The sequence below is a fragment of the Lissotriton helveticus genome, chromosome 1_1, assembly GCF_964261635.1.
Source record: "Lissotriton helveticus chromosome 1_1, aLisHel1.1, whole genome shotgun sequence".
Taxonomy (NCBI): Eukaryota; Metazoa; Chordata; class Amphibia; order Caudata; family Salamandridae; genus Lissotriton; species Lissotriton helveticus.
In genome coordinates, this window is record NC_136057.1 from 718,235,014 (window position 1) to 718,247,092 (window position 12,079).

Here is a 12,079-nt window from a genome sequence, read left to right on the forward strand (position 1 = left end):
GTGAAGACTGCCTGCCAGTGTCAATTTGTGGCTCGGTGTGCGATCGGCACACAGCAGGGCGGGGCGAGGTCTGCCGTGCCTTATCTCACTGATTGGGCGCTCTAGGTGTAGTGTAGTTCCTATATTCCCAATAGGCTCTGCGCATTGGAATAATATATACTATAGATTTGACGTAGGACTTAGGTTGACTAGGTCTCTATCGAATATATTAGACTTAATTTTGAGTGCCAGTTAGCATAAACATGACAACTTTGTTTCCCAAGAATAAGAAATGTATCCCTAGAGTCGCGGAAACAATAGATAGTAATTTCACTCAGTAAATCGTGCATGCTTCGTTTCACCAGAGGTGCAGAGAAATAGAGAGATGGGCATTTTCAATAAAAATATTTATTGAACAGTCTTCTTTCTCATGCAGAGGAAATGAACTGCTACAATCGTAATACTGGTTGCAAAGTACAATGCGTACAGTACGAAGAGTATTATAAAATAACACGGTAAAAGCATGATATGGTTTCTAAGCCATATGATACATAGAATACATACATTAATAAATAAAGACTAAAAGTACTCAACTGGTGCTTTTAAAATACGCCTACCCCGGTGTACCTTACCTAGGTCTAGTACAAGGGAAGAAGTAAGTGAGGTGTAGCTTAGTTTCAGTATTCTTTTGCCAAGAACCTATCCAAGATTTCTCTAAGGGTCTAATCAGCTCTGTACCTTGGTTTTAGAATGAAGGAGGTCTGGTATCTCTCTCTCAGTACTCGATTTAACAACAACCCGCAAGGGTAGCTTGGAAACACTGAAGCTGGATTTCTCGGCAAGAGAAAAGACAGCGTCTCTCTCAGTGCGTCTGCTGGAGGGTCGGCTTCCTTCGGCACTTGCGAGCTGTGTCGTGTAGGTAGACAGTCATACTACTCCAAACCACTGTGTGTTTGATTGGGCAAGTATGGGCATATTTATACCTTGAAGGTGCCTAGTTTAACGTAAGGTTGGACATAATACCGTCATCAAAGACTCAGTTCTTTGAAAACTTCATGAGGTCTTGGATAAATCAACATTCAAGCAAGGGGAAGTCCCTGTCTGCTGAAGGCGGGGTTTTCCAAGAAATCGTTGTGGATTTTCGGAACTAGTGGAAGTAGCCATGCCGTATTTGGACTGCATAGGCTAAGTCTAAACATGGTTATGATTTCTATGCCTATATAAGGATAGGGTGATTTATACCTATATATGGGCATGAATCGAGAAAATTACACTAGGGTCCCAAATTCATATACAACACCCACTCCACTTTATTATGTTTAACATTACTAAATTATAAGCACTAAAACATATCTAAAGTATGTGTTTACAATCCCACCAAAAATACACAAAATGTATTTGATAAGGTTGCACATGAAAAATGAGCATTTGTACAGTACGTATTTAAAAGCAATAAGCGTCAGTCAAAACATGAATTATGATGCTGGCAAAGCTAACTGAATGAATCATGTAATGACCGTTATGAATTGGCTCTTAGTTACAGAAGAAAAGGTAGAGACCATGTCATAGCAGAATATATAAACTGTTTTGGTCTTGAGGATAAGGTCAAATATTGTCTCTAGGAAGTATTCAAAGATTTCTTGTTCTCTATGAATAGTTCTACTTTAAGCAGATTACTTAGTGCCAATAAATAAAGTTCAATTTTGGAAAGAAATCATATAAAAAATAGTAGAAAAAATAGAGTTCCAGAATTAGAAGTTTTGTTTTGACGAGCGAAGGTCGAATTCAAAGTACATGGAACGCCGTGTGCTAATTTCAAAAGTTATTCTTGGTGTCAGGAGAAAACATCAAATCGTCTAAGCTGGCAAAGAAATCGTCTACCACAGTAGGTGAAAGTGGAACTACTTCATTAAGTAGATCAATTGTGCACAGATAATAAGCATCTCCATCAGCGTCATTCGCATTTGCAATGCTCGCAGTAGATGGTACCTGAGTGCCTGTTGTTCCACGTACCTCACAATGAGCTGTAGTTGCTGGTGAGATCTCTATGAATGCCGTCATCAGGATTGGCAGCCTTTGGGGGCAACACGATGCATGAGCCGTTACCGGACCTAGCAAAGCGTCAACATCCGTTGGCAGTGCTGATGGAAGTGTAAGACAAGCGTCCAACACGCATTCTTCTCCGCAAAGCAGGCCTCGTAGAACAGGTAAGATGCAATCTTGGCAGATTAGTTTGAACGAAAGAAACCATGTGGTATTCAGATCTCTTAAATGAGCCAAGCCAAGAACTGTGTAATTCTGTCACAGTACCGCATGGCTAGGAGAGTGTTCTCCATGGTAGTCTGGGTATCATTGGTGACTGGACTTGCCATATCGGAGCAGAAGAAACAAAAATAGAATTCCTGATACGAGTCCCAAAATGAGAGGCAGGCCGCCGAACACAAAGTGCACGAAATTCGGAAAAATGCCTAGGACTGCTTCAAAGGGTGCTAACAGTCCCGGAAAAAAACGTCTTAAATACATGTACAATACCACTCGTATTAGACATGTTTAAGATACGACCTAACATTTCTGTGAAATGTATTGGACATTTCGTTGATAATAGGGCATGTAACTCCGCAGAAGTCATTGCGACTTGCAGATCATATGTTTCTCTGGACGAGGTCAGTGGCACAGTTTTTTGCAAAAGAATGGCTTTCATTCTGTTTTAAGTATCAATTCGTATAGAAGAGATATTCGGTGAAGGCCATAGCGGCGACTCACCGTCTGTCTTGCTTTTAGGAAACAATACTTGCATACAACAAGTGACCCTGGCTGACACACTAACTAGATAGACTATACCTGCCATCATTCCACAACAGCTGTGATCACTTAACATTATGTAGCTACCATTGGATAGCTGCCTAAAAACTGGGTCTATTACTGCTGCTGGAGAACCGTGCAGTTGGCAAGAAAGGTTATTTGAAGAACCCTCGCAGGCTCCGTGTAAATTAATACCTTGACATAAAAGTGTACCGCTTAGCGAGTTCTTACAGTTTTTTTCCACTAAGAAATACCTCCTTTCCTCCACTCCAACATTTGTGTATTTATGGTAAATTCCAGGTCGACTTAATGTACTCTTTACCCAACCTTTCATACAGGCCCGCTGGTATGTGTCTTAAGCAATACTGAAACTGGAAAATCGTCACTGGTATCGTGATTGTGCCATGTATTATCCATTCCACGACTGGCTTCTCAGAAATAGTTTATGATAATCTTTCGAGTTTTTCTATGCTAAGAACCGTATAGTCTGCTCCTCTTTGTGCCAAAGAGATTTTTTATCTGTAAGGTTAAATACAGAAAACAACGACGTGGTGTTGATTAGCCGCCCAGGCATGTAGCCTGAACGGAGATTTTGTAACATCCAGCCTAGCAGCATTATAGAACGCAATTGAGACTGACCATGTTGTAACATTAGCAAGTCCTGCTCTATTATGTCAATGGCAGAGGATACAATGCTGCCCAAAGAATAGATTCTGGAGGACAGAGTGGTTAACCCATTGTCCACTACAGAGAGAGCTTTCTCTAAATTAATACGATCAATTTCTCGTATTATTACTGCAGTTTCCATTTGTGTGATTTTCCATGCTTCATTGTAAGCAGAGTATATACCGGCGTATATGAAACGTTTTTGACGTAGTTTACAAGGGCCAAGTAAGAAGTTTCGTAAATCAACGCCTTCTTTAAGTAAAGTTAAGTGTTGTTTAATTTCTGGAAGTGTGGATTTCCGTAGCCACTCAAGGAATAGTTTTCCTACACTGTATGTTGTAACTATCCCTGGATGTTGTCTCTGGGAATATCTTGATCTGGCCTAGTTACTGTGAACCCTTGTGTTTTGTTCAGGAATCTATCTTGACAGTTATTCGTGTCTGTGGGCCAGATTAACCATTTTTTCCAATCAGGATTAGTTCTGTTCTGTTGTAAAATCTGTTTTACGTCTACCTCCTCATCTGCAGTTCCATTACTCTCAGGTGTGGGTTTAGGTATGGACGGTGTGTTTAAATCTTTTATCTTAGCCAAGCCAAGACAAGATGTTTGTTGAACAGTGTCATTTAAAAACATTATTTGTTCTAGTATAATGCAGGCTCTGAATAAGGCTACTAAACCTTGCACCTGCCAGTCTTTTGTGCCCCAAACTGTTTTTGTCTCAATGTTGTCTTTCCAAAAGTCAAAACCTAATGTAGACAGCTGAGCATAAAAGTTCACAGACTGAATTTGTCTAGTATTAGTCAACATGTTTTTCATTCCTGCCTTATTCACATTTTTGGAAAAAACGTTCCTGGATTTGTGACATTAAACCCTGAGAAGTATAGAAACTTTTCATAAAATGTTTTTGAACTGCCTTTTGGCGGTGTTGGACAATGTTCCTCTTGATTATAAGTTAAAACATTTCTAGGGTTTACAGATTTGTGCAAATAATGGTGACCATAATGATTAAAACAATACATTTGTTCATAATCTGATGAACGTTCTAAGTATTCCTGTTTTGTGAATTTAGCTGACATTTCTAAATCTGTCATCCTATTATTAACAGTTTCAAAGTCCCAATCATCAGAAAATATGCTGGGTGTAACAAAGTCACTCAAAGAAACCTTAAATTGGTGTGGAATCTTCAACAATTCCAACGGGCCATAAATGTCATAATCAATTGTGTCCCATGCTATACCACCAGGTATAGGAACGGCTGTGATGTTCACTGATGACAGGTCTCTTCGCTCACGATGAGATGATTTCTGAGGTTTTAGGAGCAGTTGATATTCTTACTTGCTGTGTCCATTGTACTGTATATCATCTTTCCCAAACTTAAAACAAGAATGAGCCAAAGTAGGAAAAAAAGTACACCTAACACAATCCAAAATTCAACCCATGGTGAAACCAGGTATTTTTTTTCAAGTTGATGAAAGAGTTCTGTTATTTTTGCTTTGAAAGTTTTATTGGCTGGCGTGGTTTTAGGTTCACTGGGATCCTCAGAAAATGTATCAAAGTTGATGAAATAGCCAGAGGCAGTTCTGTCAATTGTTGGAATTGCATCAGGATAGTTTGGAATCGCTGGAGCTGTTTCTTCCTTTGTCATATCAGTATAGTCAGAGGCTATATCATTGTAAACAGGTGTTTCTTCACGAAGTGGTATTTGGGTCTCAAGAGGTACAAGTTCCATTGCTTTGTTGCATAGTCCTTCTTTTCTCACTGTAGGTTTATCAAAGGTGATAAGTCTTCCAGTTTGAACCTCTTGGATTATAGCATGATTTGGTTGTCAGCTACACCTTAGGAGTCCACTGGGCCTACTACTTATTGTCGCCACATGATGTGGTTTGACGAGGTCGATGGATACGACTCTGTTCTCCCTTTTTCCAGCAAGTGGCGGTAGTAACACTGATCTTGTTCCGTTGATTGCTAAGACAGGTACTGGTTTTCTGTAAGAAGGCCCAAATTCCTTCTTCACCACGATCTTTTCCCTAACTAGATCCCCAATCTTTGGAATCCAGACAGGTCTTGCTGGGACAAGTGGTTTTTCTTCAGTGGTCGTTGGCTTTTGTGTTGTGTTGCTCAGACTTCATTTTATTTCATTTAAGTCCTGTAAAACAGCCAAACGGTCTTTGATATCAAAAGGTTTTTGTCTAACCACTGAAGTGTGACGATCAAGATCCTGGATGATCATTCTAGTACCAAACAGTAATTCATATGGAGTGATTCCACCCAGAGAATTTCTTGGCAGATTATTAAGACTACGTTGGACACTTATTAGATGTTTGACCCACCCGACACTCGAGCCAATTACCCAACTGTTATAGATTGCTTTATGTCACGGTTTTTTCTTTCCACTACCGCATTTCCCTCAGGATGGAATGGACTTGAGTACTGCAAAGCAACGCCCAAGCTGGCCATGGCCTCTTTGTAAGCTCGAGAGCTAAACGCAGGACCCTGGACAGAATGTAGCATGCCAATTGCGTATGTGCCGATAAAGACTCGCAAATCTTTTATAACAGTTCGGGTGTCAGCCGAGCGCTGAGGACACATCCAAATAAATCTTGTCCTAATAGTTGTGGGACCGCATCTGTCCATGGTGACATCTGCCTGTATAAAGTCTAATGCTGTCTAACAGTGGTGTCTGTACTAGGCTGGCTACACTGTAGTCAGGTACCTGGTGGCTTTCAAAGCTATGATCTCTGTAACAGGTATCACAGTTAATTTCGAATTCGTAAATATGGGCATTCATCCCTGGCCACCAGTACATCTCTTTCAGTTCTATTAGAGATTTTGAGACCCCTTGATGTGTCAGACCCTCTCCCATATGTGCTTCTTGTTTCAAAGCACCTCTACGTTTCCTGTTTGGAATTACTCTGTCCCCCACTGCAGGGATTCAAGCAAAAGGAACGCTGTTTGCATCAATTATGTATGTATATTCGAGTGGATAGTTTAGAGGTAACATAGCTCCGCTGCCTTTGCTAGTGGCAATGACAGCTAGCATTGTTTCACCATCTATTTCTGTTTTTGAACGAGTGATTGCAGCTATGGAAGCCATTTGCACAGCTGCCTTTGCGGCTTCATCAGCCAATGAATTCCCTGCAACGTGAACGCCATCACGCTGATGACTCAGTGTATGGATCACGTGAGTCTTTTGTAGTTCTTTTTGTAATAGAACTATATGTTCCCAAAGCATTTTATGCTTAACTGTGCCACCTTTTGCATCTTTGAAACCGTTTTGAACCCAGTTCTGCAGATATTCATTGTAACACTGGACGCAGTAATATGAATCGCACACTATGAGTGTGGGGAATTCGCGATCAGTTATTTCAAGCGCCATCTTGAAAGCCTGTAGTTCAGCTCGCTGAGCTGTACAGTCTCCGAGTGATTGAGTTTTAATGACCATAGGTCGAAATTTACCTTTGCGCCAACGACCTTTAACAATCGCGCACGCAGCACTATAGGCTTGTTTACCCCCAATTGCGGGCTGTGCTGATCCGTCTGTATAAATCATACATCCGTAATGTTCTAGAGGCAGAATCTCGTTTGGCAGAGGACATTCGTGTTCGTACTGTAGAAATTCTTGTGTTTTCAAGTAGGGGTCAAAAACGTATTCAACGTCTGTTGCAGCAAGAGAATTAACCCATTGTATCCATCTTGGATGTAAAGCCTTAGCATTTGGAATGCTCGCTTTTGTCACAGCCTCTGAGGCAGGTACAGGTGTAACGATCATTATGCGTTTACCCTGCGCGAGGGCTCTCTCTTTTGCTACTGCAGTTTGAAACGCTGTCAGAATCTTTTCTGTTGAAGTGAATTTCATTTCAGCTTGTGTGTACAAGTGTGATTTGTAAGCTATTGGTACCTTTTCATCTTCATTAAAGGTTAGGTATGTGAATCCGGATCTCCCTGGGATGATTGAGATCACAAGATTGCGCACGTTGTCGCATGTCTGTAACTGTGTTTTTGCTAACATGTCTGTTTGCACTGAACGCAAAATTTCTGTGTGTTTTTGAGTCCAATTAATTGTTTTGAAATCGGGTTTTATTAGTTCGTAGAGAGGTTTAACCCTTTCTGCGTCATTTAGAACATAAGTTCTTCCAAAATTCAGGAAACCTAGAATTGACTGCAAGTTTTTCAGCGTTTTTGGGGGTTGGAGCAGCGCAGATTTCTCTAGAAAGTTTGCTGCTAGGCTTTTGCCTTCACTTGAAAGTTCGCATCCTAAAAATAGGACGTTGAGGTGGGCCATTTGTGATTTATTAAAATTGAATATGTATCCTTCAGAGGCGAACCCAAGTACTATGGTATTCACTCTTTTCAAGTGCACGTCCAAATCATCGTCTGTAAGATAGATGTCAGCAACATAAGATAATGCCTTATCATCATACGTTTCTAGTAACTCTGTTACTCTGACTGAAAATAACCCCGGACTATTCTTTAATCCATGGGTGAGACGGCAAAATTGACCCTGTGTCCCCATAATTGAGAAAGCGGTCAAGTTCCTGCTTTCTGGTGCAATGTTTTGACAGAAGAATCCGTTAGAAATATCTAATGTGGTTTTATATTTTTTCCGCACAATTTTATTCATCAGTGCTGCACTGTGTGCATTTTGTACTGCAAAAGTTTTGCAACAAGAGTTTAAGTGTCTGTTGTCCACAACTAGATGATATGTATTGTCTGGCTTAGAGACAGGAAACAAAGGAGTGTTCATAGATAAGGTGCATGTTTCAATCACCCCTTGGTATTCAAGTTAATTTAAAATCTCCCTGACCTGTTTTTAGCTTCCTGTTTAACAGGATATTGACTTTGCATTGTTGGTTGAGTTTTTAACTGGATTTTATGGTGAGGAGAATTCTCATCCCATCCTACGTGATTCTTGTATAATGCTGGAGCCTGGGCTACAGCCCATTTTCTGGCATAAGTGTATTTTTTATGAATTGGAATGTGATTAGAGAAGGCTGTCATAATTATCTCTTCGCCATGTAGGCACTCCCTGACAAATTCAGGTGGCCAGTCTTGTTCAGCTAGAAGAATGTCATAACACTTAGATACCTTCTCCCAAAAGAGTGCTTTTATTTTTCTAGTTATGTCCCCCTCCATCCGGAGTGTTACTTCATATAACTTATGGGGTACACTAACCCTGGTGTCGGCAGTTTCAACTTGAATACATTCATTCAAGTCCACTGTCTCCAGATGATCCTTCAAGATCTTGCGAGCTATAGTGACTTCTACTGCACTGTCTAGCATTGTCTGGGCCCACTCCTCGTTGTTGAGTTGTGTCCTCAAGATCCTCGGCATGTCTAATCTTTAAACTTGCTACCTTCTTCTTGGTGAATTGAGTTTTCCTATTTTTTGGAACGTGCTGTTCGTCTTTCGACTTCACGCATACTTCCTTTTGTTCTGATCATCCTCTTCTTTCGGATTTCTGCGAGGAAGTCTGAAAGGTACGAGAGGAACGTGTATCAATATCTTGATTTCTATCAGGTTTTCTCAAATTATCCCTATTTCTGAGGTTATACCTCTTTTCAGACGGTTCCTTTTGAGGAGACCTACCTCTGGACTGAGGGCGTCTCTCTTTAGGAAGCGTCTGTTTACTATTTTCCCACTTCTTTTTAGGAGTAGATAGATTATTTTTAATAAAAAACTTTTCTGGATTTTCTGTTCATTCGTGTTTTACTGGTTTTCCCCCAAACTATCTCTTCGTAGTTCTTCATAGGATTTTTCAATAATTCTTGCAAGTTCATATGGTTGCTCTGTTGTATCAGTTTCTTTTAATTTTTGGTGGATTGCCACGGATGCTGCTTCACCTTTGATGTTAGCTAATAGTATAGCCAAGACCTTTTTGAAATCTTTTAGTAACTTCATACCAATATTTAAGGCAGGTTCTGGTCCGTATTCATTTTGAATCTGTCTTAAGATGTCTGGTATTAACGCCATAGACGGGACACCATGTCTTTTTGTATGGATTGAAGCAAAGACTGTACCCCAAATTTCACAGTCCTCCACGTGTGGTGCGATCCCCATTGGTAAACAGATTGTCAGAATCCTGTGTTTCTCATGAGGTGTACTATCGGGAAATACTGCGTCTCTTTGAGTAATTTTTTGAGCTAACCAGAACGGAATTTGTTCCCGTTTTGCGGGTAATTTACCAATGTCTGATTGTATAGTCTGTGGTATAATTTTGTTTGTGTTCCCCTGATGAGGGGTGTGCTGTGGAATCTGTATAGCAGGTTGGACTGTTAAAGTCCGCATGACATATTGAACCAACTGTTTATGTATTTTAATTAACTGTTTTAATTGAGCTAACAGTTCTGGACCTGTCATTCTTTCAATGTCAGGATGTGGGGTAAGGCTGGCTAGTACCGGCCATGTTGCTCCTGGTCTACCTAGTGGACCGAGCCTGGTAATGTGATTTTGATGTTGTAGGGCGCCTTTAAACCAGAGCTGATGCTCTTGGTAAGTTAGTGGAATTTCAATGCTCTCGCAAGGAGCGTATTCCACTCGAGGTTCCTCTACTTTGTAGTAGTGGAACTTGTGTGTTGCTGGGTTTGCTGCAGGAAACAGAATCCATGAATAGAATGCCTCTGTCTGCCGATATTCATGTGCCTCTATAACAAATATTACTTTACCACCTCTCGAGGATACTCCATTATTTATAAGCTTTATGGTCATTGTTTTCCTTATATTTACCGGGATGAGTATAGCATCCGGGTCATTTTGTTGGAGACTTGTGTCGTCTAAAACAGCCTGAGTTGCTGCTGCAGCTCTCTCCCTTTCGTCGTCACTCTCTGACATTTTGTTGACTGAAAGTTTGCAGAGCAAGTTTCAAGGAAACAAAGATAAGGTGCACAATATTTTTGGAACACTGTATCCTTCAACGTTGAACAAACCAAAAAACTAATACATAGGATTTTCGTCCTACTTAGTTATGGCGGATATTATATCCTTTTACCCACTCCAGACGTCTATTGGAGTATTTCACGGGGAAAAGGGGTCTGGGTGAAAAGCATGACTGAGTTACTCTAGTATCTAGCGTTAAATTATCGCCTTACCAAATGTTGGGCACCTTGTAGTGTAGTTCCTATATTCCCAATAGGCTCTGCGCATTGGAATAATATATACTATAGATTTGACGTAGGACTTAGGTCGACTAGGTCTCTATCGAATATATTAGACTTAATTGTGAGTGCCAGCTAGCTCAGAGGTCACTAGAAACTTTCTCAAGTAAAGAAGAAGGGATTAGTTTCTGACAACCGCATAAACATGACAACTTTGTTTCCCAAGAATAAGAAATGTATCTCTAGAGTCGCGGAAACAATAGATAGTTATTTCACTCAGTCAATCGTGCATGCTTCGTTTCACCAGAGGTGCAGAGAAATAGAGAGACGGGCGTTTTCAATAAAAGTATTTATTGAACAGTCTTCTTTCTCATGCAGAGGAAATAAACTGCTACAATCGTAATACTGGTTGCAAGGTACAATGCGTACAGTACGAAGAGTATTATAAAATAATACTGTAAAAGCATGATATGGTTTCTAAGCCATAAGATACATAGAATACATACATTAATAAATAAAGACTAAAAATACTCAACTGGTGCTTCTAAAATACGCCTAGCCTGGTGTACCTAACCTAGGTCTAGTACAAGGAAAGAAGTAAGTGAGGTATAGCTTAGTTTCAGTATTCTTTTGCCAAGAACCTATCCAAAATTTCTCGAAGGGTCTAATCAGCTCTGTACCTTGGTTTTTAGAATAAAGGAGGTCTGGTATATCTCTCTCAGGACTCGATTTCCCGACAACCCGCAAGGGTAGCTTGGAAACACTGGAGCTGGATTTCTCGGCAAGAGAAAAGACAGCGTCTCTCTCAGTGCGTCTGCTGGAGGGTCGGCTTCCTTGGGCACTTGCTGCGGCGAGCTGTGTCGTGTAGGTAGATAGTCAAACTGCTCCAAACCACCGTGTGTTTGACTGGGCAAGTTTGGGCATATTTATACCTTGAAGGCGCCTAGCTTGACGTAAGGTTGGACATAATAACTTCATCAAAGACTCAGTTCTTTGAAAACTCCATTAGTTCTTGGATAAATCAACATTCAAGCAAGGGGAAGTCCCTGTCTGCTGAAGGCGGGATTTTCCAAGAAATCGTTGTGGATTTTCGGAACTAGTTGAAGTAGCCATGCCGTATTTGGACAGCATAGGCTAAGTCTAAATATGGTTCTGATTTCTTTGCCAATATAAGTATAGGGTGATTTATATCTATATATGGGCATGAATCGGGAAAATTACACTAGGGTCCCAAATTTATATACAACAAAGGGTGCGTGACCATGCACTGCCTGCGTCCATCACAACAAAGGGGCCGAGATCACTGCCGCCCGCCCGGTACTGCAAGAAAAGGTGAAGCGATGTGTCCAGGAATATCACCACCGCCGACCCGGGAGTCTGGCCAGCACCGTCCCCAGCCAGTGCTGATGTCAGGGGAGAACAGCGCTGTGATTGGACCCAGCATGGCACACTTCTGGCAACGAGGGGCTCGTTGCCAGAAGGAGCCTCGCTGCAATCAAGGAGAAGCAAAGCGCCGCCTAGTCAATGAAGGGCTCATCACC